General features: G+C 34.8%; 1 long non-coding RNA gene across 1 annotated transcript in view; it reads left to right on the plus strand.

Annotated features, from left to right (window-relative positions):
• LOC136038743 (uncharacterized) overlaps positions 1-9,407 on the plus strand; it is a 29,561-nt gene extending 20,154 nt beyond the window's left edge. Inside the window, exon 3 of the long non-coding RNA XR_010620286.1 lies at positions 9,352-9,407. This is a non-coding gene — a long non-coding RNA (uncharacterized LOC136038743). The remainder of the gene's footprint in view (positions 1-9,351) is intronic.

Here is a 9,407-nt window from a genome sequence, read left to right on the forward strand (position 1 = left end):
TAAGGATAAGACCTTTAAAGAAATTTAAGAGTCAAAGCAGATTTTCAGTACCTATCTTCATATAATCTTTCAAGCCACGAAGGTAGGAACTGAATAGAGACAAAACTAGAAACTACCCCCTTGTACCCAAATCTATACTTTGCATTCATTCTTGAAAGGCTATTATAACAGCTTTCCGAGTAAAAAAAAAAGTCGCTTTGTTACGATTTTAACAAGGTACATTTCTGTTAAAAATGGTATTTCTCACTAGCTTCTCTGAACATCATTTCTCGATTGGGAATATCACGATTAACTTCTCATACAGTTCGTGGTAACGAACTGTAGTAAGGAACCACCCAGTTCAATAGTAACCAAAACTCTAAAAACTGAAATTTTGATACCAATAGGTACATCAAAAGAATCGCATTTTAATAATGATTTTAAATATGTAAGTTTCATCAAGTTTAGTCTAATACATCAAAAGTTACGAGCCTCAGAAAATTTGCCTTATTTTAGAAAATAGGGGGAAACAACCCCTAAAAGTCATAGAATCTTAACGAAAATCACACCATCAAATGCAGCGTGTTAGAGAACCTTTTTGTAGAAGTTTCAAGCTCCTATCTACAAAAATATGGAATTTTGTATTTTTTTGCCAGAAGGCAGATAATGGACGCGTGTTTATTTTTTATTTTTTGTATTTGTTTTTTTCCATGGGTGATCGTATCGACCCAGTGGTCTTGGAGTCTTGCGAGAGGGCTCATTCTAACGGAAACGAAAAGTTCTAGTGCCCTTTTTAAGTGACCAAAAAATTGGAGGGCAACTAGGCCCCCTCCCACGCTAATTATTTCCCAAAGTCACGAGATCGGAATTCTGAGATAGCTATTTTATTCAGCGTAGTCGAAAAACCTTATAACTATGTCTTTGGGGACAACTTACTACCCCACGGTGCCCCTGGGAGGTGCTACGAGTTACAAACTTTGACCAGTGCTTACATAGTAATGGTTATTTGGAAGTGTACAGACGTTTTCAGTGGGATTTTTTTGGTTTAGGGGAGGGGTTGAGAAGAGGGGATATGTTGGTAAAACTTTCCTTAGAGGAATTTGTCATGGGGGAAGAAAATTTCCATGAAGAGAGCGCAGGATTTTCTAGCATTATATAAAAAAAACAATGAAAAAATATATATGAAAAAGTTTTTTCAACTGAAGGTAAGGAGCAGCATTAAAACTTAAAACGAACAGAAATTATTACGCATATGATGGGCTCACCTCCTCCTAATACCTCGCTCTTTACGCTAATGTATTTTTAGTAATTTCAACTATTTATTCTACGGCTTTTGTGATTCAGGGGTCATTCTTAAGAAATTGGGATAAAATTTAAGCTTTAATGTAATGAGCGAGGTAGTGACGAGGGGGTGAATTTTATACGTAATAAAAACATGAGAATACAGAAATTTTTTACGTAAGCTAATTTGTAAGTTAGGTATATCTTTTACCGATAAAAACATTCGTAAAAAATTAAAAGTTCTAGTTGCCGTTTTAAGTAACCAAAAAACTTTTTAAGTAACAACTAGGCCTCCTCCTCCGCTCCTTTTTTCTCAAAATCATTCGATCAGAACTATGAGATAGCCATTTAGTCAAAAAACAAATATGCAAATTTCGTTTCGTTTTAATTATTCATCTGCGGAGAGCCAAAATCAAAACATGTATTGATTCAAAAACGTCCAGAAATTAAATAAAAAAACACCAAGTTTTTTTTAACGGAAAGTAAGGAGCGACATTAAAATTAAAAACAAATAGACTTCGTATATGAAAGGGGCTGTTTCCTCATCAACGCCCCGCTCTTTACGCTATTTTTTTTTTACTGTTTTAAAAAAGAAGAGTTAAGAGAAAGAGTCAAACTTTAGCGTAAAGAGCGGGGTTAAAAGTTACGAGCCTGAGATAGTTTGCCCAATTTTTGAAAAAAGGGGGAAAACACCCCCAAAACATCAAGTGAATCCAACTGTACAGGTTTCAAGCTTCCATGTACAAAAATGAGGAATTTTGCATTTTTTGCCGATTTGTACATCTTATGTACAAAAATGTGGAATTTGCATTTTTTGCCGGAAGAAAGATCACGGGTGCGTCTTTATTTGTTTGTTTGTTGTTGTTTTTTTTCCTATGGGTGATCGTATCGAACCAGTGATCGTAGAAGATCGAAAGAGGGCTCATTTGATCGGAAATCAAAAGCTATAGTGCCCTTTTTAAGCGACCAAAATATTGGAGGGCAGCTAGCTCCCCTCCCACGCTCTTTTTTCTCCAAAGTCGCCCGATCAGAATTATGAGATAGCCATTTTTCAGCATAGTCGAAAAATCTGATAACTATGTCTTTGAGGATGACTTGACCTCCACAGTGCACGGGGGATTGGCTGCGAGCAATGAACTTTGCCCATTGTTCACGCATAGTATTGGTTATTGGGAAGTATACAGACGTTTTTCTGGGGGATTTTTCTGGTATAGGTGGGAGGATCTGCCCATGGAGGAATGTTTCGTGGGGGAACGGAATTTTCCATGGAGGGGGAGCTGGATTTCCCAGCATTATCTAAAACGATCAGAGATAAATAAAAAAGAGGTTTATTCAACTGAAAGTAAGGAGCAATATTAAAAATTAAACCAACATTAAATATTAATCTATGAGTGGCCCCCTCTCCTCAATACCTCTCTCTACTCTAAAGCCTTTGTTAAAACTTTTAAGACAGCTTTTTATTCTAATTAAACGACCTTTGTGATTCAGGAGTCATGCTTATATAACTGGAACAAAAAATCAAACTTCACCGTAAAGAGCAAGCTATTGATAATTTCTGTTAATTTAAGTTTTAATGTTGCTCCTTACTTTCATTTGCAAGAAACTTGTTTCTTTTATTTATTGAATAAAGATTGAAATTAGGTCTACAGCAGAACAAGTACTAATTTTTCACATCGCCACTTACGATGCTTCCCATAAATATGATCGTATAGGTTCCTGGTTTCAGCTGTTGTATAGCGACTTGAAACAACTTAAATCGATTTTACATTGTTTCTGCAGTAAATCTCGCTGTGCAATACATAGAACTTTATGGCAGATTGTTTTTGGTGGAGGGTTATACGAAACTCCGAAAAAAGCAAAAACAATCGAATTGAAAATGCAAAAAATAACTTTAGCAATTGTCCACGCTTGTGCCTGTGGAAGGATCATTAAAAAAAAGTCATTCATTTAAATTTATTGCTTACTTGAATATTTAGGACGACAATTATCAAAATTTTAGGGAATTATTTATACTGAGCAAGCGGATTATGTAGGCATTCCAAGATTACAAAATTACCTGTTACATTTAAAACCCCTGAAACGCTATGCACAACAGAAGCTAAACCTTCAAAGTTTAAATGATTTCTCAGAAATATGTCTTACCTATTTAACAAAAAATGAGACAGATTTTTCATAGGAAAAAAGAGCTATATTAGAAGTTCGATGTCAGAAATAGAAGATCTGAGGGGCCGCCGCCTGCCGCCCCTCATATCCCGCTCTTTACGCTCAAATTTAGTTTGCGTTTTACAGTCTTTAGACACAGTTCCGTCACCTCACATCTATGCATATCCTCCCTTCGGGCTCTTACATCTTTTTATTTGTCAGGGTGTGAATGTCACATGAAACTCAAATTTAAAGAGTCTATTAAGTGCTTTCATATTGAAGTTTGAAAACTTGTTGTAATGTTGAGTTAATAAGTTTGGATTCTAAACAGCTCGTATAATTTATAATTCTATACCTTCCTATCATATCTTTTTTTATGAAATGAAAAGAAGTAACGTGAGGTACGAACTGAAGACAGATACACCAGATGTCAGAACTCTTTCGCAACAAAACGTATCCTGTTATTTGAAAAGCCCTACCCATGATTTTCGAAACGGTATTGAAGATGCGCTTAATAAAACGCCGTTAAATATACCTTTAAATAGGGTGTAGGTTGAATAAGCTGGGCGTGGCCGAGGTGTGGACAAAAATACCAAATGCGGGTGCGGTATCTTCTATTGTCAACAATTGCCTTCTGTCGCGCTATATGGTCTGACTTGGTAATACCGTTATCTTTCTTTGCCAAATTTCTACTTTTTTCAACACAATCGAATCTTTGTAAAAGGTTTTATTTCGTTTTGTGCACAATTGTATTATCAGAGTACAGATCCCATTTTATACTAATTGTAGAACTTCAAACCGTTAACGGTCCTGAACAGTAGCCTAAATAAAATCGCATTTATAATATCAATCCCTTCTAAGGTACTTTGGTCAGCTCTGGTTAACAAAAAAAAAAAAAAAAAATCGTGCGAAAATCAGAGAAAAGGGAAAAGTTAATAAAGATACAAAGTTACTGATGCAATTTTGCTTTTATTTCTTTTTTTAGAATTATCTAACCAGAAGTTTCATAAAAAAAATACAAATGGTGATCAGAATCTACGGCGGCATTGCAATTGAATATTCCCTCTTTTCCACGGAACCAGCATTGTTCACATAGTTTTACAACTACATCCCTCTCAAGAATAGGCTGGGTAGAAAAAGAAGCTTTTCTGGTGTTACGACATGATTTGGTGTCTCCGTTCCTTTATAAGCTCCTTCTTCCGTCCCTATCCTTGGAAGGGAAATCTTGCTTGTGTTGCATCATTTTAGGGTCAGGACAGACCTTTCACGAGTTTACCTAATCAGAACTATAACTGTAAACGGCAGGTTTCCAATTAAACCTTAAAACGGCAAGTATTGCTAAAGAAAAAAAAATATTGTGTACAACAATAGATATCACTACAAGAAAATGTCACTGAGAATTAGTTTGACCTCCCAGTAGTCCGATAAGACGTAATCGGCTAGATTATTAAACTTTCTTTTTGTAACTTCCGAACACTTTGGAGTGTTTGCAGTGGCGTTAATTGCGGGGGAGGGGTAGGGGTATTCACCTAGATATTTCTTATGTTCCCCCTAGATTTTGGAAATGTTTTTCTTTTATATTTTCATTGGAAAGGTGCCTATCTTCGGTATTTTTACTGAAAAAAAAAAACAAACAAAATTGGTCCTCTAGATTTTGAAAAATACACCACCCTCCCCTAATTTTCATGAATTGAACGTAACTGTGTTTTTGCATGCATCAGACATACAAACAGGTAATGATTGTGTAGAGGGAGTTGTGGGATTCCCAAAACAGGTTTATTATACAGAATATGTTGGAAAATCGCCAAAATCTGGACATATCAAGGGGCTTCGGCCCAAAAGTGGAATAATTACAAAAAAATATTTTTATATCTAATTATTTGAAAATAATATTTGGCTATTAAACCATTCAACAGTGTTATATGCAGAAACAAGGGAAACACACTGGAACGCATTCGCATATTCTATTAAAACAAAAGATTTCACTTTTGGCTCTATTGAAGTAACTTTTATGGGAGAAATTCTTTGTTTGACTGTACACTATTAGTTGATTATTCAAGAAATTCAAACTTTTTACAATCAAAGGAAATATTAGATACTAGCTGTTGGGGGGGGGGGCTTCGCGCCCCCCCAAAGCCCCCCGCGCGCGTAAGTCGTATCGCGCCATATTAGTTACGCGCCATTGTATTTGTGTCCCTGTGTCCCACCTGTGAATATATATATATATATATATATATATATATATATATATATATATATATATATATATATATATATATATATATATATATATATATATATATATATATATATATATATATATATATATATCTATATATATAAAAATAAGTTGTCTGTCTGTGGATCTGTGGATCAGGTGACGTCATATTTCTGTGTCGGCTGACGTCATGAAATTAGTTGCCAGGTGACGTCATGTTTCTGTGTCGGCTGACGTCATGAAATTAGTTGCCGTCATTTTTGCTCTGACGGTGACGTCATTCAAGTTATATAAGACATATGTTCACGTAGAAATCTATTAATGTTTAAGTTTACAATGACTGATGAAGATGCTCAGAGAGTCTATGCCAAAAAACTTGCTGCTGATAGTTCCTCGGCACGCTTTCTTTTCTGACTTTCTCTATCAGCAGTAAGTTTTTTGGCATAGACTCATAAACTCTCATAAACTTAATTTCTGTGTTGACTGACGTCATGAAATTAGTTGTCGTCATTTTTGTTATGACGATGCTTAGTATATTGTAAAACACATTAATTTGGTTAATAATATACCATTTAAAACACCAAAATGAACATGCTGGAGTAGTCACTCGGTGAGAGAGGGTGTCAGAACGGAGAATGAAGGTCCCAGGTTCAAATCCTGGTTAGGCTAAAAAAGATAAAAATCTAAAAACTAAAAAAAAACTGAAAAAACTAAAAAAGGCAAAAAATGACGACCGGGACACAAGGAATATAAATGACGACCGGGACACAGGGACATAACTACAAAGGGGACGCCGGGGTGCACAGGGGGATATATAAATGACGATGGCGACTCAGGGAATGGTCGATTAGCAATCACCATCAACAAAGCTCAAGGGCAATCATTAGAATCATGAGGTATAGATCTGAATACGGATTGTTTTCCCATTGACCATTATATGTTGCATGTTCAAGAGTCGGTAAACCTGACAATCTATTTATATGCACAGACAATGGGACAGCAAAGAATGTTGCATATTCGCAAGTTTTACGTAGTTAAAAACATATATATATATATATATATATATATATATATATATATATATATATATATATATATATATATATATATATATATCTATATTCACAGGTGGGACATAGGGACACAACTACAATGGCGCGTAACGACTTACGCGCGCGGGGGGGCTTGGGGGGGGCGCGAAGCGCCCCCACCAACTAGGTGTTGGGGTGGCGCGAAGCGCCACCCCAACAGCTAGTATATATATATATATATAAATATATAAATATATATATATATATATATATATATATATATATATATATATATATATATATATATATATATATATATATATATATGTTTTTAACTACGTAAAACTTGCGAATATACAACATTCTTCGCTGTCCCATTGTCTGTGCATATAAATAGGTTGTCAGGTTTACCGACTCTTGAACATGCAACATATAATTGTCCATGGGAAAAACAATCCGTATTCAGATCTATACCTCATGATTCTAATGATCGCCCTTGAGCTTTGTTGATGGTGATTGCTAATCGAACCTCCCTGTGTCCCCGTCGTCATTTATGTATCCCCCTGTCCCCCCCGGCGTCCCCGTTGTAGTTGTGTCCCTTTGTCCCGGTCGTCATTTATATTCCCTGTGTCCCGGTCGTCATTTGTGTCCCGGTGTCCCAGTCTGTAATTTCTCTTTGAGTGTCCCGGTCGTCAATTTATATTCTCTGTGTCCCGGTGTCCCGGTCGTCATTTGTGTCCCGGTCTATATATACATTCGTTTTTGAATTGGTATATGATGAAATAAATTTTTAGTTTTTTTCCTTTTTTCTTTTTAGTTTTTTTTTTGGTTTTTACCTTTTTAGTTTTTTTTGTAGTTGTTACCTTTTTTATTTTTTTTTTTTATTTATTTTTTTTAGTTTTCTTCTTCTCCTTTATTTTTCAATTTTTTTCCTTTTTTTAGTTTTTTCTTTTTAGTTTTTAGTTTTTTTTAGTTTTTTTACCTTTTTTTATTTTTTAAGTTTTTTAGTTTTTTAGCTTTTTTAGTTTTTTTTATTAGCTTTTAGTTGTTTTTTTGTAGTTTTTACCTTTTTTTAAGCCAAGGTTCGAACCTGGAACCTCTTGAACCTAGAACCTGGAACATAACGCCTTACCAACTCAGCTACATCGGCTTGAATACATTCGTTTTTGAATTGGTATATGATGAAATAATTCAGACATTATGCGGACAAACACGACGTTACTTGACAGACAGACAGACAACTTATTTTTATATATATTCCCTGTGTCACGGTCCTCATTTGTGTCCCGGTGTCCCGGTTTGTATATACATTCGTTTTTGAATTGGTATATGATGAAATAAATTTTTAGTTTTTTTCCTTTTTTTCTTTTTAGTTTTTTTTAGTTTTTTTTCCTTTTTTTAGTTTTTTTTTCTTTTTGGTTTTTATTTTTTTTAGTTTTTTACCTTTTTTATATTTTTTTTAGCTTTTTTAGTTTTTTTATTAGTTTAGTTTTTTTGTATTTTTTACCTTTTTTTAAGCCAAGGTTCGAAATTGGAACCTAGAACCTCGAACATAACGCCTTACCAACTCAGCTACATCGGCTTGAATACATTCGTTTTTGAATTGGTATATGATGAAATAATTCAGACGTCATATGCGGACAAACACGACGTCACTCGACAGTCAGACAGACAACTTATTTGTATATATATAGAAGAGGCAAATTATTAAACATGCCAGATATATTCAATAATAGTTAGAGCCTTTACAAATAATATGGTTGTTATTCATTGCTGACTGCCACCTTTGCTTGTGCTATGCTCCGCTGATTTTATTGTTGAGGACTCATCTTGTATTTACTGAACGATGGGTGATCAAACCCATCAATCTGTTTCAATTAAATGAGCATAATTCTGTCATATATTAATGTTTCTACACAGGGCTGGTCATCATGAACAATCTTCCTCCGGAGAAGGCTGAGTTTTGGGAGGGATTTCCGGGTACCCTACATTTTTGCTTGTCAGGACAGAAATTTTGAACTTGGTAAAAAAAAAAAACAGACAAAAATTGAACAAGGAACGCTAGTGCTAGTGGTAGTACCTCTCTACCTGCTTCAGTTTCTTCTTCATGGTAGGCCATACCAAGATAAATGAAAATCTGCAACTTTATTTTTTTTACATCCTATGACTGCTGTCGCAAGAATAAAAAAGAAGGAAAAACAGGATTGAATTTCTGGGTTACATTAGGCAAGAATGTGTTTATAAGTTTTACATGATTTTCTTAAACTTAAATATTGCCATTTTTGGCGAACAGTTAGACTTTATGTCTACAAACTAAAACTTATTTCCAAAGGCAAGTTACCTTGATCGAGATGAAAAGAGTCATTTAACCATGGAAACCATGCTTTTTTAGATCTGAATAATACGGTGGTTAGACCTTAAAAATGGTAAAAGTTTCTAAGGAATGATACCACTCTACCAAGCAAGTTGCCAACTCTGCTAAATATTTCATTTGTTTGTCACACATTTCAGGCGTGATCATTTGTGAGAGATAGAATTAACTTTGTTCCAAAACAGCTGACCATTTGACATTATGTTTTGATGGCAGAACAGTGCTAACACCTTTTTAACACTCACTGCACTACCTAACTATCCTAACTCACTATCCTAAGAATCAATAGCAACAAGTATCTGAATACATGTATTTTTTTTTTTTTACAGGTATGGTCGAAAATCAGGTTGACAACATTCCTATCCAAACAGACATCGTAAAAAAA

Source organism: Artemia franciscana, chromosome 18 (assembly GCF_032884065.1).
Source record: "Artemia franciscana chromosome 18, ASM3288406v1, whole genome shotgun sequence".
NCBI lineage: Eukaryota > Metazoa > Arthropoda > Branchiopoda > Anostraca > Artemiidae > Artemia > Artemia franciscana.